Source organism: Misgurnus anguillicaudatus, chromosome 2 (assembly GCF_027580225.2).
Source record: "Misgurnus anguillicaudatus chromosome 2, ASM2758022v2, whole genome shotgun sequence".
Classification (NCBI taxonomy): Eukaryota; Metazoa; Chordata; class Actinopteri; order Cypriniformes; family Cobitidae; genus Misgurnus; species Misgurnus anguillicaudatus.
Window position 1 is genome coordinate 5,781,384 of NC_073338.2, and position 23,840 is coordinate 5,805,223.

At 37.4% G+C, this 23,840-nt stretch overlaps 1 long non-coding RNA gene across 3 annotated transcripts; it reads right to left on the reverse strand.

Annotated features, from left to right (window-relative positions):
• Window positions 1-10,403: 10,403 nt before the first annotated feature.
• Window positions 10,404-22,490, reverse strand: LOC129441558 (uncharacterized). 3 transcript variants are annotated; one of them, XR_012371507.1, is made up of 5 exons: window positions 21,480-22,490; window positions 16,739-16,853; window positions 16,366-16,457; window positions 12,054-12,165; window positions 10,404-11,141 (listed from the first exon to the last, which is right to left on the reverse strand). It is a non-coding gene; the product is annotated as an uncharacterized lncRNA (long non-coding RNA). The 3 variants fall into 3 exon arrangements; XR_012371509.1 differs by lacking the exon at window positions 21,480-22,490 and adding an exon at window positions 20,194-20,459; XR_012371506.1 differs by lacking the exon at window positions 21,480-22,490 and having other exon boundaries at window positions 16,739-17,379.
• Window positions 22,491-23,840: the final 1,350 nt, after the last annotated feature.

A 23,840-nucleotide genomic window follows, 5' to 3' on the forward strand; every position in this document is an offset into this window, starting at 1 on the left:
AAAGGCAGCAATTTAAGGCAGAAAAAAGTATTCTCAGTGTACTGTACTCACCCATTTATCAATATCAACGGTCATCCCAGGCCAGTAAAAACGCTTACAAATTGCATCCCGGGTTTTAACAGTACCACAATGGGCACCAAAGGCACTGACATGAAATTCTTTGTATATAGCATCAGCTTCCTCTGGCCCACAAACAACTTTCCTCTTCGTGGAAGTCTTGTCTTTGACATGATAGAGAGATCCTTCTAGTGAAGAGCAAAAAGGGTAATAATAATTTCTGGTTTAATTGCTTAAATATTATTGTTGTTACGATCTTATTATTTTTTCACATGGTTATAAATTGCTACACCTTTTTCTCTGCTAGATTAAAATAATAAATCTGAAAGATCAGACATAACCTAAATTGGGTCTATCAATTGATACAGTTAAGCAGGGTATATTTAGTTTGAGTACTTTCTGAACAAACACCCTCCTCAGACAGTGAGAATAAGGAAATGCTGACCAACTATTTAAGAGAGAGAATTGTTCAGTTCACAGAATGTGAGTTAGTCTTGTTTAAGATCGAAGGGGGGAAAAAATGTCTTACCATGAAAGGCAAAATCTGCTGCCCTTCGCCGAATTAAATATTTTCCCTTTTTTGTGGCAGCAACAGGATAGGTGCCACTGGTTTTGTATGTTACAATTTCTTTGTAAATGTTTGAATCCATCACCTATATTGTAGGAAAAGTACATACACAGTAAGCCATACATACAGACTCAGCATCAGAATAGCAAATGTTACACAGAGGTAAAATAGCAAATTATCAAAACAAACACTGGGTTATTTTTTAAACATAATGGGTAAATATTGGATAGAACACATTGGGTTGAAATTGACCCAATGTTGGGTTGTTCTTATGCAACCATGGGGTATAATAATATTAATAATAAGTATATATAATAACCCAGCAGTTGGGTTAAACAACCCAGCATTGGGTCAGTTTTAAACCAGCAATGTGTTTGTCCAATATTTACCCATTATGGGTCAAAATAAGCATTTTAGTGTGATTTTTTTGTTAAGAGTTTCTCAGGTTCTGTTGTAATCTTTTAACTGCTTTGAATTGTTGCTTTAAATTAAGTTGTTTGGAAATAAAGTGGTCTGTCCATTTCATCCAGGTGAAAAAGTACACTGCCATAAAGCACTTAAAGTGCTCTATTTATGTGCACATATTTTACTTACTAAAATTCCTGTATAGTACTTTTTAAGATAATCTTACATGTAAGAAATGATTGACGATGGGTCATTGAATAACAGAAAGTAATGTACACCCAAGGTGGAAATGTGGCCAGACGCGAAGCAGAGTGCATTACTTTCAAATAATTCAAAGGACCGGAGTCAATTATTCCTAGGGTTATAAATTCTTATGAGTAAAATATCTCTGAAGTATATTCCCATTCATATTCACAATTTTGAGCACTCCATGATTATAAACATAAAATCATTCAGGTCTGGCTTCCTGTTTCACTGAAATATAAAGGGGAGGAAACAAAAGCCCAAATTCCCTTAATCATCCATCACAATGAGAAAAAACAAAGAATATTTTTCTGATGTGCAGCAAATTAGAAAATTAGTTCAGTGAAAATTCCCATTTCCATCATCAGAGCAATTATTAAGAATTTCTAACCAACAGAAAATGTTACCAAACTGCCTGAAAGAGGACGTGTCCCTACATCATCCTAATGTGCAGTGAGAGGGAGTGTTTGAGTAGCTAAAGACTCTAGGGTCACAGCTAGAATTGCAGAAAATAGTTGAGTCTCTGGTTCAGAAAACCTTTGAAAAAAAATGTCAAACAGAACCTACACATGTTGTTTGGAAGTGTTACAAGAAAAGTTCTGCTAGCTCATTCAAAAACAAAGCATATTCAGTTATTAGCCATTACTTGAACTTTAAAGGGGACATACCATGAAAATGTTACTTTTTCCATGTTTAAGTGGTATAATTGGGTACCCAGTGCTTTTATCAACCTAGAAAATGTGAAAAAGATTAACCCAGTAACTTTTTTGTTAAGCATGTGAAAAATAGGTAATTGAAATTTGTCTCCCCTTGTGATGTAAGAAGGGGATTACACCCCCCCCTTAATCTGCACTATCCAACCATGACACTGCCATTTAGTACAGAGATCAGTTCATTTGCATGTTAAATGACACACCGAAAACGGCACATTTTTCCTCACACCTACAAAGTGACAGTTTTAACATGTTATAATAAATTATCTATATGGTATTTTGACCTAAAACTTCACATATGTACTCCAAAGATTTATTTGACATCTTAAAAAAGTCTTATGAAATGTCCCCTTTAAATGGAAATGGCTTCTACGATCAGACAAAACTAAAAAATGAGTTTTTTTTTAGCAGCAAACACTCAAAAGAGGTTTGGTGAACACGGAGAAAAAAGTACCCCATGTGTACAATGAAATATACTGCTGTATTTTTGATGTTGTGGGTTTTTATTTCTGTAGTGATTCTGGATGAAGGAATTGTCTCTGATCTCTTGTCACGTGTTTTCTAACCTCATCAGGCATTATAGGAGAAAATTTAGACATAAAGAGTTTCGTTGCAAAACGAGATAAATCCATTTTTTAACATTTTTGTCAAAACATGTTTATTATTATGTTATCATGATATTATTTTGTTTTATGGTGCTACTTAGCTGTATTTTTTAAGTTATGAAGGTTTAAATCAAAACAAACCAACTGCAGTTGCATTGAAATCAACTGGAATGCACAACCTAAAAACGAGATTTCTGAACAATTAAAAAAACGGTGGTTATCTCGTTTTGCAACAAAACTCTTCACATGTTAAGCTGAAAAATTGAGGTTTCAAAATGTATTGAATAAAAGGGTGCCAATAATTGTGGCCAATGTGTATTAAAGAAAAACATTTATTTCATAACGATCTTTCCCCCATATAAAATTCTTATTATTCAATGAAAGGATACATTTTTGTGATTTTTTAAAATAAAAAAATCAACAGGATTAACAATGCAGATGAATTTTAACGTCCTTATTTGGTCATATTTGCCAAGGGGGGCAATAAAAACAAATTATACAAAGAAACACTGCTTATAGACTTATAAGACCAAAGATTGCCCATTAAATTTACCCGAAATGAATTTTATCCACAGTTTAAACACTACATTGACGTCACAGCCAGCGGTGATTTTCAGCAAGACTGGCCGAGGTGAGGCGACGTTGTCCGGTATATATGAGCGCTGAGCCCCCGCTGATTATCTGGAGCTCCCATCGCCAAAAACTCGAAGGAAATGTTTAAATAGGCGATATCTTTATGAACCTACTGCAGATTCTTGTTTAAAAACCATACATTCTCAACTGAAATGCTTTCAAAACTTTGAATTTTTGCACAATAACAGAAATATTTCCTAAATCCGTCTGCTCAGCACTCACTCACTGCATATCAACCTGAAATGGTTTTTAATTTAAAACAGCTGATTTGTATTACGTTGAATTTATTCGGGATTCGCTACATTCGCAGATACACAATAAGAATAGCTAAATCCTTCACAAAAACAATAAATTGTTTTTATTCCACTCATTTTTAAAGAATTTTAACACAAAGAAATTACCAAACTACATGAAATTAATTTTTTAAATAAAGTTTACATATTCAATTTCATCAAATCTGCAAGCCTGCAGAATGACTTTTTACAGTGTACTAGTAAACGTGTACTCATCTTAGTATGAAAGATGGGTTCAAGTTTACTACAAGTTTTTAAATTTTTAAAACAGAGATTGTATGTTAAAAGTACATTTTAGTTCATATTCAAGGTGTCTCAAAATAGAACAGATAAGTACATATTTAAGATTATCTCAAGAAGTACTAAAAAAAATCCTTTTTAAAAATGTAAAATGTGTGAAACTAGAGCACTTTAAGTACATCATGTAAGTGTAGTTTGGGTATGATATAAGTACAATATAGTTTTTTCCCTTACAAAAAATCCCTTACAATATTTGAATTTTTTGTATTTTTTAAATATAGTTGTATTGCTTGCATTGTTGTTCATTTTCAATCCTTAAGCACTGTTCATTTGGCTTAGCAGACACTGAAGATGTTAAGGTCTTCCCAGACAATGCAATTTGAAATTACAATGTTGGATTTACTTTACTTTTTTCTGTTAACAGGTTCCATCAACTGGGTTAATTTGCATTCAAGTAACGAGATTTATTTCAATAAATAAAGTTTTGGAGTAAACTACTCTTTAATAAACTAAAGTGCCAAAATATCAGAGTGACCACAGAAATCCAATGCTTTATTCACTTGCTTTATTTAATCCATAATTTTAATGTAAAATTAAAATTAAAGTTAATGTACAGACTTGGCATGATGTAGTTAGTGCACATAGTGTATAAAATCTTTACACTGTAAAATTCTGCCTTCACATTTCAAATTACAAATGTGTAGGAAACATACTAATACAAACATTCTCAAGTAAAACTTTTTAAGTTCAACTTAAGAAAATGAGAAAAAGAAGGAACCCTGTCATTGTGTTACAGGTTAGAAAGATTACAAACAAGTTATTTGACGAATTGTTAGCATCTAGGTCTATAAAAATATTTTGCATTACTTGTGTATTTCGATTTATCTTGAATATTCTGCGTAAAAATAAAGATTGGGACTTTATTGTGTGTAATATCCTTAAAAAGTCAAGTAAAAGTAAAAATAACAGGTGCAACCTGTGGAAGAATTTAGGGGTATTTGTATTTGTTCAGGTGTTATGATAAACAGACCCAGACAATGGATAAGAATCAACAGGTGAAATTTTACTGACAATGTTATAAAGTAAATGCTAGTACGTTGAACTTGGAGTAACGGATTGATTTGTCCTTATAGGTGAAAGCTCATGGACTATTGAGTGTGAGGAGTAGTGATTAGTGAATGTAGACTGGTAAATTCTATCAGCAGGTGGATATCAGTTTGACAACATGAATGCAAGAGTACAATGATGATGATTTTGTGGGAGCAACAAAGAGATGCTATTTGTGCACAAGTGATGGTGTTGGTACCAGCTGTATGGGTATATTTGTCCTGGCTTGCTTGTCCTGTCTTCTGGTTGTCCTCTCCATGTCCAGCATATGAGTCCGATCTCTACATAGCTGGCACCAGATGGTACGGTCAGCAGCAAAATTCTCCAAGTCCTCGGGTCTGATCTTACAATTCCTTAGGGTGTTCTTTATCTCATCCTTATAGCACTACTTGATTCCTCCGAGTGTCAAGCATGATGTAGCTGGCTGTAACACTTTGTGTGGCAGCTGACATGGATGCATCCTTATTACATGCCCCAACCACTGCACCTGGCACTGGGTGATCATGACCTCGATACCTCTGAAGTTGGCCTTTTTAAAAATTTCAGTGTGAGGCACAGAATTACACCAGGTAATTCTCAGCATGCGCTGAAGGCAGCTTATGTGGAAGAGCTCTAAGGACTTAATGTGACGGCTGTAGGTTACTCAAGCTTAACAGCTATAGAGAAGGGTGGTGACCCAGACCACTTGAGATGACCCTTGTAGAGGAATGAAGGTTTCTGTTGTGAAAGAAAGACTCCACGCAAAGTCTCCCAAAGGCAGCTGATGGCTGTTTAACGTGGCTCTGAAAATTGTTGTCTGTGCCACTATGTTTGGGGAGAAAACTCCCCAGATATTAAACTACTGCTTGGATAGCTGCCCACAGCCCTAGGTGTGTGTGTTCACCATTAAAGGGAGTGCAGAGTTAAATGCAGAGGTTACATTTTAAGCATGCATTGCATACTTGACAAGCATGTCACTTTGTCTTATCACATTTCTTGTCGACCAACCTCTGCGATGCCACATGTAAAGAACTTTAAAATTCTGTTAGGATAAAAATGAAGACATAATCAGCAACACAGAAAAATCCTAAAACTACCACACTACTGTTTAATTATACTTAATGGCCTAAACAACAATCTTGTATTACTTTATAAAGCAATCTTATTCAAGTGTCAACAAAGTTTATTGGCAGATGAGTTTGTTGTGGCTTCTGATGTAGAACTGTGATATTAAGAAATTTAAAATTATTTAAGGCAGTTTTTAAAATTGCAACTAAAACTTAGGCAACCATATTTGCAAACAACAATACATAAATTAACTCTTAGAAACTTGCTATAAAATACTGTTCAAGTTATTTGCCATTAAGATTGAACTCTTAACATTGTTCAGAAAGTAAAAATAGTGCACAACAACACATAAGCATCAATTTAAATGCTACCTAACAATAATGCAGCAACTTTAGAAAAATACAAAAAACACCAGATTAGCATTCGGTCTGTGTCAGGTAACATCACGCTCGGTGCAGTCCAGTCGATGACGGTAATGCACCTATAAGTATAATTAGTTACATTGAGACTAGTATGTCCCGTTCTTAATCTAGTAAATATAACATATTCTTACTTGGTTATGATAAATTTATATTACTTTCTTTGTTATATATAATCATCTTCCTTTATTTCTGCAACTTATCGTTACATGCTTGTTTGATAAGTGGTTTTCCTTCAACCTTGCTCAAACTTACTGTATGTTAATATTATTTATCTGAAGTGCTTTGGCCATTTTGTCTGCCTTTTAATACCTTGAATCCCAACATGGCTGGGACCAAAACAAAACTCATATTCTAGTCTATATGAAATAACATTATCTGTCAAAATGTCACTTCTAAATGATTGAAAGGTTTGAAGACTCAAGAGATGCCATTGGGTTTCGACAAATTAAAATTTTATTTACAGATTTTGCCCTTGTTTCTTCAACCCATTAAATGGCTACTAATTATGCAGTATAACGTTGCATCAGGGACATAAAATGCTGCACCAGTCAGGATTTTTTCAACCATCAAGTATATATTTTAACACATATAAATAATGAGCGGTAATGGTTATTTTAATATCACATCAATTCTCTTCTCTCCACTTATACTTTTTTTTCTATAGACCTTTTGCGAGTCGACGTCACAGTTACGTCCCGCGTGCATGTGGTGGCAGAAAAACAGTGGAAATGAATGAGACACGAGTGAAACGAGCAATATAACTCACTAGAAAATGACTTGTTGTGCTGTTGAGTGTCAGAATAGGAATGCCAAAATAGATGACCTTCATTTTTATAGTATACTTTTGAAGATAAACGTAGGTGTTTATGGTTGCAATAAAAGCCCTCAACCGGACAGAATGGAGTGATGAAATCATCTGAAAATCAAAATAATTTGAATAGAAAATAATTAGAGAGTCTGATCCCTCTATGTGTTTCTTATAGCTTTTTCATCACGTTACGTTTATAATTTATTTAGAAAGATTAAAGATTTGATCATAATATCAATAATATTACCATTTATTAAAGTTTTCGTATTTTTTTTCCGTTTTCTATTACTTCTTTTTACCTTATATCTTAGCCTATGTCTTCTTCCTGTTTGTTCTAAATTATGATGTTTACTAATAAATATATAAACATAGCACACACACACACACGATGTAAAGTGTTAATTATATATAAACAGGCCTATACAAATTAATTTGTATGTAAACATAATAGTTTTAGATCAAACACGTAGGCTAAAAATATAAGGAAGAAATTGAAAACAGGAAATAATGAAATATTTAATACATGATATTATACAGAATACCTGATAGTATTGCTCTTATTAGTACTTCAGCGATTCATACTGTAAAAATAATTGATTTACCAATATAGAACAAAATATACATTACATACATGCACACAATTAGTAGCCAAGCCATTTAAACTTTTAATTTATTTAAAAAATAAACGTAACTTGGTGAAAACGTTATAAGAAACATTACACTTAAGAGAAATATAGGGGACACAGACTTCTACAGAACACCGGATTCTTAAAAATCACAGTTTAATGCTAAAACACTTCACACAGCTATAGAGAAGCATTCACTTTCTGCCACCAGTTGGGCTCCGCCCACAAAAAACGTCATCTCTGTTTGCAAACACGCAAAAGGTCTATAGTTTTTAAAAACATTGCAGGGTGCGCGCGCATCCAGGAGGCAGAAAGCCCGATTGGTGAGCTGATCTGCTACTGCAACAACCTTAATTATTGAAGCGTTCTTTATTGTTTGTATATAAATAAGACTTGATTTTAGTTGTATCTGTTTTTCTGTCTTTATTTTTGCAGTGTTACTGTGATACATGTATGAATTATAATGTTAGGCTAGTAATGTAATAGTCGCAAATACTGGTATGTTAACATTAGGCACCCAGCACTGACTCTGTTGGTACTATTTTCCACGCAACAATTCCTTGGCATTTTGACTTACAGACACCGCTACTAGCATACAACACAATACACGTCTCTTGTTTCTGCCGTTGCGCGCGCAACCAGTAAGTGACGTCGCCGTGCAACCTCAAAAATGGCGGTTCGGTGACGTCACAGAGCAAAACCACGTGTCTGACAAAGACCGATTTCAATCTACTGACATCCACAATAATAATACAAAAAGTATCTTACCTGTGAATCCACATAATTCAAAAATATGGTTGTGTACTTCGACGAATTAGCAGTGCGTTTTAATTCACTACAACTTCCATTGGGCTTAAACATATAAGGCGCTGCAGTGATAGCTGCCCACTGCTCCGGGTGTTTGTATGTTCACGACTTGCAGTGCGTGTTCACTGGATGGGTTAAATGCAGAGGTCACATTCCAATTATGGGTTACTACAAATTGGCAAATCCTTCACTTCATGCTTTTCAGCGCCACTGGCTGACCAACTGGCAGTACCAAAAGCAACATTTCATTCATAAACTGATTCCGCGTATCTGACAGCTTAATTCCCAATGTTCTTCAAACAACAGCCATTCTTTTTTTGTGTCTCTTGGCATACAAATCTTGTAAGTTAAAAAAAATATTCTGTCAGTTTAATATTAAGCATGTTAAAATTCCATCAAGAATGACAAATATCTGCGAGACCATCACTTTTAAGTGCAGTTAGTGGTTGCTGTAGTCCATGGGAAGTTAAATTTGGCCTTTTAGAAAATTATTATTCAGCTATTTGTATAATAAACAAACTAATTTTATAACAGTAATAGCAATAATGTGCCTACCTTGGATTGTAAAGGCTTGGAGCACGGTCCTTCTTAGAGTGCTGATCCCACCTAAACTTGAGTATTAATTATTCAAGAAGGACTTGATTTGATAGGATGTCCCATTAAAAAAAATAAACAAACGTAAAATTACTTTTTTTTCTTTTAATGAACATAGGTTATTTTTAGACTTTGTCAAAATCTACCCTTAATTTACATTTTAACAGAGTCCATTTACATTTTAACTGATATTTATTTCTTTACAATTAAAATAATGGTATATTAAAATGAACAAAGCACCGCCCATTCTTTATTCACCCTGTAAGTAAAACAATATTAATTTAAAAATAAACTTCCATGAATTGCTGATGCTCAAATATTGGAATCTCTTCCTTGCTTGTCTGCAGCCTCCCCGCATAGCCTCCTTGTCCAAGAAAGACTGGGGAACAGAGTCTGATGGCATGTTGTCGAAACCCGTTCCCCCAGCCCTATTATGACAGACGTTAATGTAGCTTAAAAGTCACTGATTCTATCCTGTATGCGATAAAGTCAACTTGTTCAATATCAAAGCCTTCTTATAAGAGAAGCATGGGGAAACAGATTTTGATGCTGAGCAATACAGCTGTTGAAACCAGTTCCCCCCGCCCTATTATGACAGATGTTAATGCAGTAGCTTAAAAATGAGAGAGGCTCCTCTTACACGTCACGTCCAGCGGAGAGGTGCTGACTTACTATTATTACTATTTAAAGAGCGGTTTATGAACACACCATTTATTCATATCACACATTTTAACGGAAGTTATATAATCGCACAGTGCCAACCCAGCAAAATCTGGTTGAAAAGACGTCGAAACAACGACTTCTCCAGACGTCTTAATGGCGTGAATTTCTGGTTCAAAAGTGAAAAAACGTGTATAAATCGACGTCTATAAAGGGGCTAAATTTCCATATTATTTACCATGTCTTTCCAATGGTTTAAACTCATGTTAAGAATGTATTATATTATTATTATTATTAGGCTAATAATTATCTCAAAATAGGACAGCTAACAAAAAGGTAATACGAATGTATATGTCAAATACACATATGACATAAATATTTCATTAATTGGTTTGTTGTTTTTCAGCCATAATATATCCCTCACCTGGCATGGTCAAGGTTCTTACCTTCATGATCAGTTATCCTTATTGTCCCACTTTTTGACTGCATTTTTAATGACACAGAAAACTTTTTGTGTTCTGCTATTTATACCACAAAATCCCCTTCAAATGCATATGATCTGAGATAGGCATACATACATACATGGAATTGTTTTAAAATTCAAAATACTATCACAAATTCACAGATATCAAAAATACTAAATACAGTGTGGAAAAATGTATTCAAATACAAATACGTGGGAAAAATGTGGGCACAATGGACAAAGTGTGGGCATACTGCGGGTAAATTGTGGGACCACAGGGCATTCTATTGGCAAACTGTGAGTACATATCTGGGTCTTAAAACCCATAAAAGCTGTTCATTTCTTTAAGTACAAAATAAGCTTGGCTGAATAATTAGTCTTGTTGAAAGTAGCAGTAACAAAAAAAGACAAACTAAAAGTGTTTAACATACATTTCTTTTTCCCCTGGGTATAAAAATGTTAAAGGTGTAGTTCACCCAAAAATGAAAATTCTGTCATCATGTACACACGCATGTTGTTACAAACCCACATAAATATCTTTGTTCTGATAAACATGAAGGAAGATATTGTGAGAAATGTTTGTAGCCAAACTATTCGTGTAAATGACAGAATTTTCCTTTTTGGGTAAACTGCCCCTTTAAGAAAATGTAGGAAATTTAGCTTGTGGATTGAATATTAAATTACTTTTATTTAACCACATAAAACCACGTATTACTAAACAGAAAAAGCAGGCCCAAGAACAGTATGTCTCCTCATGGGCACCAGTTCATATTTTCTCGTCCGATTCTTTCTTCATCCTGCTCTCGGTCACTCCAGGTATGTTGTCCTGGTTGCTTTATGGTTACAGCATCTAAGTGAGAACATAAAAAATTAAATGTTAACATTAAAAACAGGGGTTGTCTTAAAAAAAGTAAAGCATGATCAATTCAAATAGGGACACTAATATTAAAAGGAATTTATATTTTATTTTACCTTTGTTATTTATTCCCAATTATGTATTGCTATACATTTAAATAATTAAAGTGATACTTCAGACAGATTTTAAAATTACCCCATGATGTACTAACACTCAGTAACTCGAGATAAACATGTTCAGACAAACACATTTTGAGTTATTTCAGTAAATGTCCTTGTTTTTCCGAGCTTAATATGGGAAAAAACATGGATCAGGGTACATTTTCTGACTTCCCAAAGAAGTGCAGCCTTTAAAGAAGTAATCCACAGCGCTCCAAGTGGTTAATAAAGGTCTTCTGTGGGTAATCGATGCTATATAGTAAGAAAAGATAATGTTTTAAACTTTATAAACTATAATAACTAGTTTCCAGTAACAATGTCTTGGACTCACACGATTCAATGCGCAATGACTTGCAATATTTGAGTATGGATTACCTCTGTGAAGGGTGAATGCACTTTATTGGGGTTTAAAGTCAGAAGTTGTTCCCTAATTATTGTTTTCTGCCATTATAAAGCTTGGAAGCACAAGTAAAAAGGGGCTATTTACACTTGGTATTAAGATGTGCTGTTGTCGATCGGATCACAAGTGGACGATGCTAAAGACAGGTGTAAATGATGTTCAAAACATCTTGAGCTCGTCCACTTTTGACCACATTCAGAAGTAGTTGAAAACACTTTTATTCGGATTGCTTTTGTATTGCAAGCGCGCATGTGGTAGAAAGTGTTTCAACAGCCACAAGAGAATATCAAAGAAATATCAAAGAAAGCTTTTACATATAAATGTACAAAACACAGCATGTTTACTTACAAGCAGCGGACTCAGGCATAATATTAGGTGCATCCATTTAAACCCGTCATTACTCCTGCTCATGTTTAAATGACAGCAGAAGGAATCGCCCACAGTCTCCACAGAACATCCCCTAAAAGTATTCAGGACAGAAGAGGTTAAAAGTGGATAAAACTGACAGATTTAAATACCAGCTGTATACAGAATGTGTCCCTCTCATCCACTTATGATACGATCGACAAAAAAAACCCCTTAATAACAAGTTTAAACAGCCCCCCAAAACACAATCACTTCACAATCACAAGTGTGTCTTTCTACTTATAAAAGAAATGTGCATGCAGTGAGCAAATACGTTTCTCATGAAAAAACGACTCACCTTTATGGATTCAGTCTTGCATAAGCCATGTTACACGGAACAGAATTTTGCAGAAATACTGATAGGAAAGGAAAAAAACTGAAGTTAGTTTCAAGTTGAACAACTGTTCCCATATTTATCAAGCTTCTGAAAGTGCCATTTTTGTCTTAAGTACTAAGAATTCATGAAATATACTCCTACTTTCAAACTCAAGTATAAAAGCAAGTTGTCAAATTTCTTAAAGCTAAGAATCACTCTTAGGGGCCAATCACACCAAACGCATTTATGGCAGTTGCAGACACCTTTTTTAAATGATGTTCTATGGGCAGGGCGCGTTTACCCGCTGTTTATGCACGCCAAACGCCTTGCGTTTTTTTGCCGCCAGCCGCAGCACACGCTTTTGAAGGAGCGCTGAGAGCGGAAAGCAGCCGACGTCATTCACATCTTTCCATTGTCCAATAAAATGGGGGGAGAGGCGGGCCTTACGGTGTGGTGAGGAAAGTTTAAACCAGATTCCACTCTCTCTTGCGTGTTTGTGCACCTCTCACCCTCAAACAAGGTCAGAGCAAGCGCCCTCTTTTTAAAGTTTCTGCTAATATGACAGTTAATAGCAAAATAATATCACGCTTCAATATGTGTTTGACAAGACAGCTGACTCGTTGGTTGCTAGCAATATGAAAAGCCGTGTCACACTGCTCTTTTTAAAAAAAAACGCAGTGCATCGCACCTTGCGTTTCAAGCATTTAAAGCACGTTTGGTGTGATTAGCCCCTTACTCTCCCAATTATTTAAAACAGCTCAAGAGGTCTCTCAAGTGGGAGTTGCCAGTAGGGGCTTGTGATGGCGCTGATGAGAGCGACATGCGCAAATCCACGAGCTGTTTTATTTGTATTTATTACTAATGTTATATCATAGATTATTTACTGACTTCATAACTAATATATTTACATTTAATACAGATGCCTGAAAAGTAAAACAAGATGAGTATAGTTATGATAAAAAAAAACTAAACATTTGGTTGCTTATCAGTAGGATGGTTGTAGTTCATTGCGGTTACTGTGACAGCCAAAATGCTTCATCCGATATGTAATATTAAATAAAACTTTCAATAAATTGATGTTCAATTGTATTGGTTTAATGTTTTCAGTTGATAACATATGCTTTTGATTACTGAAATTCAATTTAACTTTTAAAACCATAATCCAGAAAATTTTTGAGAATAATAAAACTGAATTTGGGACAAAATTAAGTGGATTTCATAGGGCCCTACTAGATACCGCTCCTCCATGGCTTTAAAGAATGATTCTACAGTCTAGAAATATGACATCAAACACGGAACAGAAAAGGAGATTCCTGTGGCAGACACCCTCTCCAGAAAGTCCATAGCAACAAAACATGACAATTTCAGCAAAGATATGGACATGTAGATTCATTTAATTATAAAACTTATCAGTCAGTGACACAAAGCTGCAACAGATCCATACCGAGGCAGTTTTCAGCAGCCCAGATAGATGATCTTGGATATATGGCCTGCAAAGGAGAGACAATTTCCCACATACATTATTGACTTCTAAGACAAACTTTCATTGACCAGTGAAGATGAGAAAAATAGTCATATCTGAGCTCACACAGAAAAGATATGCGCTCACGCAGATTGCACACCGGACGTGCAGTGCAGCTCAGCGCCGCTCTAAAAAAAAGAACGCATTGTTTTCTATGAGTATATGCACACCGGCGCCGCCAGGTGGTGCCTGTCTGCGCCGCCCAGCTGTGACTCAGGAAGTTGTTCAAATCCCTGTCGCGCCACTCACATAGTTTAACATTAAATAACATCATATTTGTCCCAAATCATTAACGATTAACATTGGCTGCTAACGTATATTTAGCATTTTGAAGTAGACGCCATCAGACGAAGCTTGTGCTATTTAACGTGCACTTCCGGTTTACAATACCTTCGAGTTGGCCTAGACGCGACTCGATGCGGTGCGACGCTGACACCAGATTTCCACCGACTGCGGAACGGCTGCAGATCCGCTGCGGAACGGCGGCGGAGTCAATCGGTTTCCATTCAAGTCAATGGGTCTCATTCATGAAACACGAGCAGAACAAATTTTTGTGTAAATCGTTCGTAAAGTCCTTTTGTATTTTCGTATTCATGAAAATGTTCGTATTTTCCAAATGTTAGTTGGTACGAAAGAAATCTACACCTGCTCCCAGCCACGCGTAAATTGTTCGTTTAACATCTGACCGTTTTGCTCATCAATAAGGCTGTATTTTATTTCACCGTAATCATGTACATATTACACAGCATTTTGAAAAAAATATTATACAGTAATTATATACGTTTTTCTTTTAACTTTTATGATAAGCTCCAGTAATAGCATCTGCAAACGGAACACTTTAATCAAATAAATTATTGATTTCAATAGGGCTGCATGGGCAAACGAAATTGTTAAGGAAATTGTTTCCTATAAAATGGCCAAAATCAGGCATAACACATTTACGATGGCTAATATATAGATTTGGCAGAGCGCTGCGCAAAAGGCATATTTTTTGAGATCGTGCAGACTTACTTGCCGAGAATGAAGACTGGTTAATTAGTCGTTTCAGGCTACCCAGACCAGTTCTTTTGTAAAAAGTTAAATCTGCTCAAATGTAAAATGCTTGTGTATTTCCTCTAAAATTATATATTTTTAATTTTGAATAAGATTTTTTCGAAGTTAACTAATTCGTTTTTTGCAGTCAAGCTTCATGTCGAACCATTTTCTTTTCACTTGTGGGACTGTTCGATTAACATATGAAATTTCATTAACAGCATCTGTAATGTGCTGCCAAGCTTCCTTTTTTTAGGACCCGAGACGCCACTATGTATGCTTGAAAATAAAATGTGGCTTTTTGAATTAACTTCTGATAATAAAACTTAAATTTCTGCATCTGATACATTTTTATTTTTCATTTGCTTTTAAGAAGACATGCTGAAATCCTTCGTTTGGTGTCATAATATGATGCCCATATATAGTTGTTAGTCGGATTTAATGGGCGGGATTTATGGTAATTGAAAATAAGCGTGCATGCGCGTCCCATGTACGACTGATTGGAATTCATTAACAAATACACACATTTAACTATCAAATCTGACGTTTACGAAGTGTTTGTAAATCAGGAGGAGAGTTTTCAGGAAGGTCTGTTTACGTGCAAATCACTAACATATTTACTCATATTTACGAATGTTTCATGAATGAGACCCACTGTGTGTATTTCCACTGACTGCGCTCCGAATCCGTCACATCTCCGGCCATCCGCAGCCCTCCGACACAAATATGCAGAGCTTCTATTTTTGACGGATGCCAGACAGCTCCGCAGGGCGGAGCCATGACTTTCTCGCGTGATAGTAGCTGAATTTGCGAGAACTCGTGTTTTTTTATTAAATCTTTGTAATACAAACATTACAAACACAAACAAATAAAGTCATTAATACAGAAACAACAATTAATAGACAGGAACAGAGACAGGGGGAGTTTCAAATAAATACATTAAAGATAGAGCATATAAATAAATGTTTTAGCAGCCTTCTTTTCTTTTGAATTTTGGATGGATTTGATGTACTGCTCTGTCTACACGAGATCTTGTGTTGTGATCTGGGGTGGTTTTTAAAAACGTCATAATTTAACTGCATAATGGGCAGAGACAGAACTAGGTATCGCGCGATCATCACATGAATTTGCGAGACCTCATGGGTCCTCGTCACTTCAGCACGCAGCCGCTCTGCAACTAATACGGAACTGGTGGGTATTGACGGACGGCGGAGTGCGGAGCCGTAACGCAGCGGAGCCAATCTGCAGCCGCTCCGCAGTCGATGGAAATCCGGGGTGAGCTGCGCGGCCGGTGTGCGACCCCCTTAAGCTAAGAGTATAAAATGTTATTCTGGCTAGGAATGTGTAAGCAGATAGAACACATGATCGAAAAATGCAGTACTTGCCTGGTGCAACATAATTCAAATACCATGGACCCCATGATTCCTCATGAAATACCAATCAGACCATGGCAGGTATTAGCTTCAGACCTCTTCACCTGGAACAATGAAGAATGTATGGTTACTGTAGATTACTATAACCATTTCTTCCAAATAGACAAACTCAACACAACAGCTGCCACTGTCATCAGCAAGCTTGGTCACTTTCGTGAGACATGGCACACCCGTGAAATTAGAAGGTCCACAAAATCAACACAAAGAGTTTGAAGACTTAGCAAAAACGTTAAGTTTCACACACATTGGCCCTCATGACTGATCCCAATCTCAGTTTTGGTAGAGTATAGGAAATAGTATATTTGGTAGAGTATAGAGTACACACCTGTTAACAACCTCTTCATGTCTCCAGCCCAGCTCATCATGGGTCGCAGATCGTGATCCATACTGCCAACCACAAACCAGCAGCAACCAGAGATTGTCAGTTTCACAGAGGCATGCTACAATGGAGTAAAGCAACAGCAGCATCAGAAAAAATATTATCGCTCAGCTTGTCCACCGTCACAACTACACACTGGACAGAACAGAACACCAATACCTCACCAATGCCTCAGGTACATGCTGAAGTACCAGCACAGCATTCAAAAGGCAATGAAATCCAGCCCATAAAATACCAGACTAGGTCATGCAGTGCGACCAAGAGTAATTCTTGATTTGTACATTATCTTGGGTTGCTAAACTAATTTGAACTTAAAATACGCATTATGTCCTATGTATAATTTACACCAGTTGCACTATCTAGGCACAGCATACGTCAGAGACTAAATCTTACATCTAGTAAAAGGTAGGCGAGAGTTAGATAAGTCCATACATACCTTTCTCGTCTCCGTGCATGCTATAACTCTAGGGATGGGCATTATAAACGATATGCAATATAACGATACAAAATCGGCATACAATAGAGATTTTAATTTTATTGCACTATCGCTATAATGCATGTTAATTACGCAATCTACCCGCAAAATTTAGAGAAAGCATCAGCGAAACAGAGGAGTTTGTGAAAAGACTGGTGCAACACCTACTATTTAGACTTGGTTTGGATTTAAGCTGTCCAACAAGCAGCAGGAAAATATCATTTGTAGAGCAGGGGTGTCCAATACGTTGATCGCGATTGACCAGTCGATCGCAAAGGCAATGACGGTAGATCGCACATAAGTTAACTGCTGCTCCAAGTGCGAAATTGGCATTATGGTCTTGTACTTATGGTGTGAAACACGCAAGTCTTTTTGAGTTGTTGCGCCTTTCATCTCAAATGTGTTTTTATAAATCTTATGCCAGGCCGCTGCAGCTCAGTTGTCTAACTTCCAAAATCACCAGGATGTGCATTCTTGGCTTCACGCAGGAGCTCCAGGAGATCCATGGCGTGTGTGTGTGCACGCATGCGTGAGCGAGAGCGAGAGGGGTGCTGATTTGTATGCTTCTGATACTGTGTCATTTTCTAGTAAAAGAGCCTGCGATGGATTGAAAATTACCAGGGCCATAACAGTTTACTTGTATAAAAAAATACATTTAGCAGTTTGGCTTTCCTGAGGGTCTATATAACCTGGTCTGGAACAAGTCTATTAAAATTAACATACTGCAATACATATCGCTATCGCAAGAGGCAGCAATGCATATCGGCACATGGATTTTAGGCCATATCGCCCATTCCTATGTAACTCTGTCTGACACAGCCCCCGCTAGCTTAGCTTAGCACAAAGACTAAGTGAATGGCTTCAGCTAGCATACTGCTCCAATAAGTGACAAAATAACGGAAATATTTTCCTATTTATATGTTGTGATTTGTATAGTCACTCCGTGTACAAATAACAAGGTCATATGAGGCACAGCGATCTTTTGACAGTATAAATACTGGGAACTATATTCTCAGAAGGCGAAGCACTGCTACTGCGGAGTGATTTGCTCACAGCACCCAAGAAGCCCCTGGTGAGGAGCAGAGAGTTCGCTCAGTTGTGCAAATCACTCCACCCAAGTAGCAGTGCTCCGCCTTCTGAGAATATAGTTCCCAGTATGTATACTGTTAAAAGATAGCTGAAGCCATTCACTTCCAGTCTTTGTGCTAAGCTAAGCTAGTGGGGCTGCGTCAGACAGAGTTACAGCACTCACGGAGATGAGAAAGGTATGTATGGACTTTTCTAACTCTGGGGGATACGGTGAACGAGCTAAATTCCCAAAATGTGGGCGTGTTCCTTTAAATTAAGGAGACATTGGTGCATATAATGCACAGGCAAACAGTGGGCTTTTCTTATATTCTTATATATCATATAATACTTAATATTTACAAAGACAGACTATAAAACTTATTAAAAGCTTAATTTTGAAACGCATAGAGGAGCTACGTTAGCCGCCACCGGACAAACATGTCATCGTGGGAGACAACTTAGTAAAAAAATTGTCCATTAAGGGCTTCTGTAGAAACATGGCGGCACAAAATGGCGACTTCCATGTAACGGGAGCCTCTGTGTATGTGTCACACGGTGACGATTGCATGGGGCGGAACCAAAATTCTGAAGATTGGTTCCGTCCGGAGATGGTTCCCACACGGAAGGATAAACGAAAACACCGGAACTTCAGGCTGAACGCCGCGAGTAAAATCAAGCGAATGAGATACAGGTGTGACAAATAAACGCACCGGTCTGTGATTGGAGGATGGAAGGAATCAAAGGAGGATAAAGAGGACCTGAAAACGGAAGGTTAGTGTTGAGTTTGGTTGCGTTGTGTGGCTGTGTAGTTGGGCTGTGTATTGTGGCAGTGCAGTCGGAACGTTGCATTGGAGTAGTGAAGTGGATGTTTGGACACGAAGACAAGAGAGAGGAACGAAACGGTGGCTGACAACAAAGACGGAGGATATTAGGCTTGGTTGAGTATATTTGGAAACTTCTGTTGTTTTGGAAATATTGACTCCCCTGTTCCGTAGATGTGTCTGTGCAACAGTTGATGAAAGCGATTGGATCTCGTGCTGCATGAAGGGAAACCAGCCAGTGGGGGAGCCGAAGGAACGAAGAGAGAAAGTGTGATCATCCATCGTGAGTACAGAGAGTGTAAAATGGGATGTGGAAATTAAGAGTACAATACTTAACATGTGTGTGAGTCCTCAGAAACTGTAATAGTGGCCCCATATCAGAGAGTCGAGTGGTGGGTGAGCCGGGAACATAGCACCATTAGAAGGAAGGGATATCGCAACAGCTGCATTTCAACCCCTGGCTTTCATCATTACAGCGCCCCGCAGAGTCTCCGGCCAACCCCACGAAGACCCTGGCCTGACCTTATTGTTCACTTAAAGTGTGTCGTGGGTGAGTCTGGACTTTACAGAGTGAGTGTGTACACGTGATTGTATTGGAGTGGAGTGCTGTGTACCTGTTGTCAGGAGCCATTATAGGTCGGAGTTGGCCGTGAAAGAAAGAAGAAGACGCCGTGTGGCGGGTGAAGTGCCTGTCTATTATATGCTATTTAGCGAGTTAGTGTGGAGATCGGCGAGACGTTAAAGAGCCCCAGGTTTAAACATTGTGGTGACACGGTGGAGACGGTGGTGAAGGGTACAGGAAATCCAGACCACACGTGAGTAAAGATCAGAGTGTTGGTTTATATATGAGTGAAGTTACAGTATTGCTGGAGTCTAGTTGTTTACTAACGTGCCTGTCACGGAGTCTCTTCAAAGGTGCGCCCCTGTCCAGAGTCCCGAAATTTCACGTACGGTAAGGAGAGGGCAGCGTTCGGATCGGCAGTGACAGCACCAAATTCCCCGGGCATAATCAAGGCCTTGGAAGGAAAACTACGTACCAACAACTCACGAACCCTCTAGAGGAGGAGACCACGAGCCAGTCATCTGGAGAGTCCTTACCGTATCCACTGCTACCAGCCACCTGTAAGGAAGAAAAGTCGCAGCTAACAGTGAAGTGTGAGGAGGAGACACGAGCCAGTTACTTGAAGAGCACTTACCGGATCCCCTGCTACCAGCTAACTGTAAGAGAGAGAGAGAAAAGTTGCAGTTATTTACAAAGTAACAATACTGTGTTGCAGAAGTGAACGAGACATCGAAGAGTACTGACCGTAGTTGCAGTCTGTTCCCCCTGAAGTTCTGCCTCCATGATAAACGGAGGGCGCCACGGATTCAAGGAGGAAACTCCAAAGAGTCCCATCCCCTCCCCTTTAAGAAAGCTTCACCTGGAGGCCAGAAGAGGCCTTTATTTTAAGTTCCCCTTTCCCCTCCCGGAATCAACTATTTTAAATAATTTAAATAAAGTTCCATTTAATTTTACTTGTACTTTGTGTGTCTGGTCATTGGGGTGGGATTGGGATCTCCTTGAGGTGGAAACTAGGAAGGGGCGTGACCCTTTAGCATCCCAGGTCTGCTCCGACCTGTGACATATGTAGATAAAAACGTCTAATTCTAAGGTAATAAAAACATAACGGTGCATTATGAAAGGTCTTTATACACAACTGATCATATAGTTTTGTATAATATTTTGCATTTATGTCAAGAGATTCTTCTAAAAATTACACACTGCACCTTTAACGTGCACATTTGATGTGTCTTTACGTTACACATGCATCTAGAAGGAGAGCGTAGCTGAGCTTGGTCGTAGTATTAGAAGCTGCAACGGGCGTAACATTTTTTCAAAAAGCCGTATGTAGTTAAGCCTGACGTAGTGCTTACACCCTACTTTTTATGTCTAGCTGGTGCAACCAGCTCCTGGGGTGTAAGCTGATTGCTGCCTCTATGAGAGAAATGTAATCCAAAATCTGGTTGTCTATGAATGGACATTCTGTTTTAAATATTGTTGCATATATATTGCTAGGATATGTTTGAGAAGTTCTGTGAATGCAGTAACTTCTGTTCATGCAAGATTTTTCAGTAATTTAAGTATTCATACCACTTTAATTCAAAGTGTCTGTTATTTCTTTCAAAAGAATGGCGATGTAATATTCACGTCAGTACTGAGTATTTGCGACACCAGTTTATGGCATATACATTAGAAAGTGGTCATAAGATGTGGTTTAGCACCAGTTGTATGTGACATGAATACTGCTGCAAGTTTATGAGTAAAAGCTCAATTTGTACTTACTCTAGTCTCCTTATTTAAACCTGCACGTCCTGTGAAAATTCACTACAAAAAAATTAAGAACAAGACAGAAGCCATAATAAGAGAAGTGCTTAAGATATCAATTCATATCTACCCTGTACTAGTTTTTGTTACCGCATCACAATATGTGTACTGCTATATCTGTAGATGTTTTACTGGCTTCAAAATAATTAGCGTATAGTTGTCTTTGCTTATATATATATATCACCTCGAGGAAACTGTACATCAAGTCAAAGTAAGATCTGACTATTATTACATTAGTTATAACTATTTTATTTATCATTGCGAAGAGACCAACATGCTTCCCTTTCGAGCACTTGACTTGAGTCTGATTCTGGTGGCTGTGAAAATATGAACAAAGTAATACTCACTCTTCAGCCAATAGAAAACATCAAGACACACCAAGAAAAGGATCTGAAAGAAGTAACAATATATAGGCCTACACAACAGTTATTTATTCAGAATGGCCTTTAACTCGTCTACTTTAAATGTTAAAGTGATTTTTATAGGCGAGAGCTGAACAAAGCACACATACATTGCAATGCTAGGAGAAAACTTGTATTTTAAAAAACATTTATAACGCATTTAAGAAAAAGCACAACACGTTTTTATTAAAGATATAAAACAAATAAAAGATCTCCACTAACGTTAACTGTTAGCTCACAGCTGTGCCACGAGCTCAATCAAGCTAGGCGTAAGCTGAAAAAAAGACCACACTACAATACTTGAAGTAAACTTGCATTATAATTAACTAAACAATTTAAAATACATTTAAAAACAATCATAACACGATTATATAGAAGATATAAAGACAAATTAAAGATTTCCATTAACTGATTAGTTCACACCTGCGCGACGAGCTCAGTCAAAATGTCAGCGCTCGAGCTAACATTACTAAACGATAAACATTCAAATTTATCATTTATTAGTCGCATCGACATATACTGACAACTGAATTAACATCCCTGTGAACTAATTTCAAAAAATAAATACGAATTTAAGGAAACTTACCCCAGAATCGACCACAAAACAGAAACACTTGTCTGAGGAGAAAATCGGTAAATCCAGAACGCGCGTTTATAATTACGTGATCACAAAGCACGAGACGGACGCGCGCCTCTGCCAATGATATCATAATAAAAGATATAAGATATTTGTTAAAAGATGAAAATGAAGTGCTTCTATCAGTGCTGTACAGACAAGAAGTGACCTGTTTAGAGCCCATTTAACATATTTCTTTAATTAAAATAAACAGAAATATTAATAGACTTTAAAGCACTATTTCATTATCGTTCAGTGTGCTCAGTATTTATTGTTTCTACGTATGCATTCATGCATATTTTATTAGGATTATTATTGAATGGACAGGCACTAGCTTTAATGAGCGATATGTGTACCCTAGCAATTTATACTGTACAAATAATTAGCAAAAAAGAATCTAAAAATACAATATAAATACATAATAAACGTAACGCAATGAAAACATGATACTCTTTCCCGCTGATTCGCCCCTAAAACGAGCACGCGCAGTGAAACGATCACACGCCCGCGCGCTGTACGCTGTTTGCGTGGAGAGCGCTACACTGAAGGGGGAACATAGAGGGAACAGACTTCGACACAACACCGGACCAGTATGGGGCGCTGTAATTCTGCCACAGATATACACTATACACGGAGAAGAAGACTTTGAGCATTGCAAAGGAAATCTAGTGATTTATGTTTTAAGTTTTTATTTTTATTTTTTAGGAAAACTGGTTTAATAAGGATCATTTAAGTGTACGAACAATAGTATTCAGATCCACACTCCATTTCAGAAGGTGGCAGTAATGCAACCAGACGTTGTTTGCCAACTGCCATAAAATAATAAGAAGAAGAAGAAGACGACTTTGAGCATGCGCATAACCAACGTATGGTGTTGTCCATTATCGCTTGTTGGTCACCACAATTGCATAGAAGCAATAGATTTTGCTGTAATAAAACTAGTAGGCTTTAGTAGCTTCTGTAGCACGAACACAATCACGTAGTCCGCCGTTATTGTTGTTGCTGTTTCGTGTGACGCTTCCGACACGTGATGTGATGACGTTTTCGCTTTACAAAATATACGGATTGGCTGTACAGACGAAACCGCAAGGGTGTCAGTTTCAGATTTATCCACTTTAGGACCCGGTTTCAAAAAATAGCTTATTCAGTCTCCCAAAAACCCGGATCCGTGTGGATGAAACGCCAATACGATAACAAATATATACGTATACAGTGATACGCGTCTCCGCGTGGACAGCCCCTCAGAGTCAACCTACTCAGAGTCGATTGAACTAACTCAGATCAGCTGTTCTGTAACCGAAA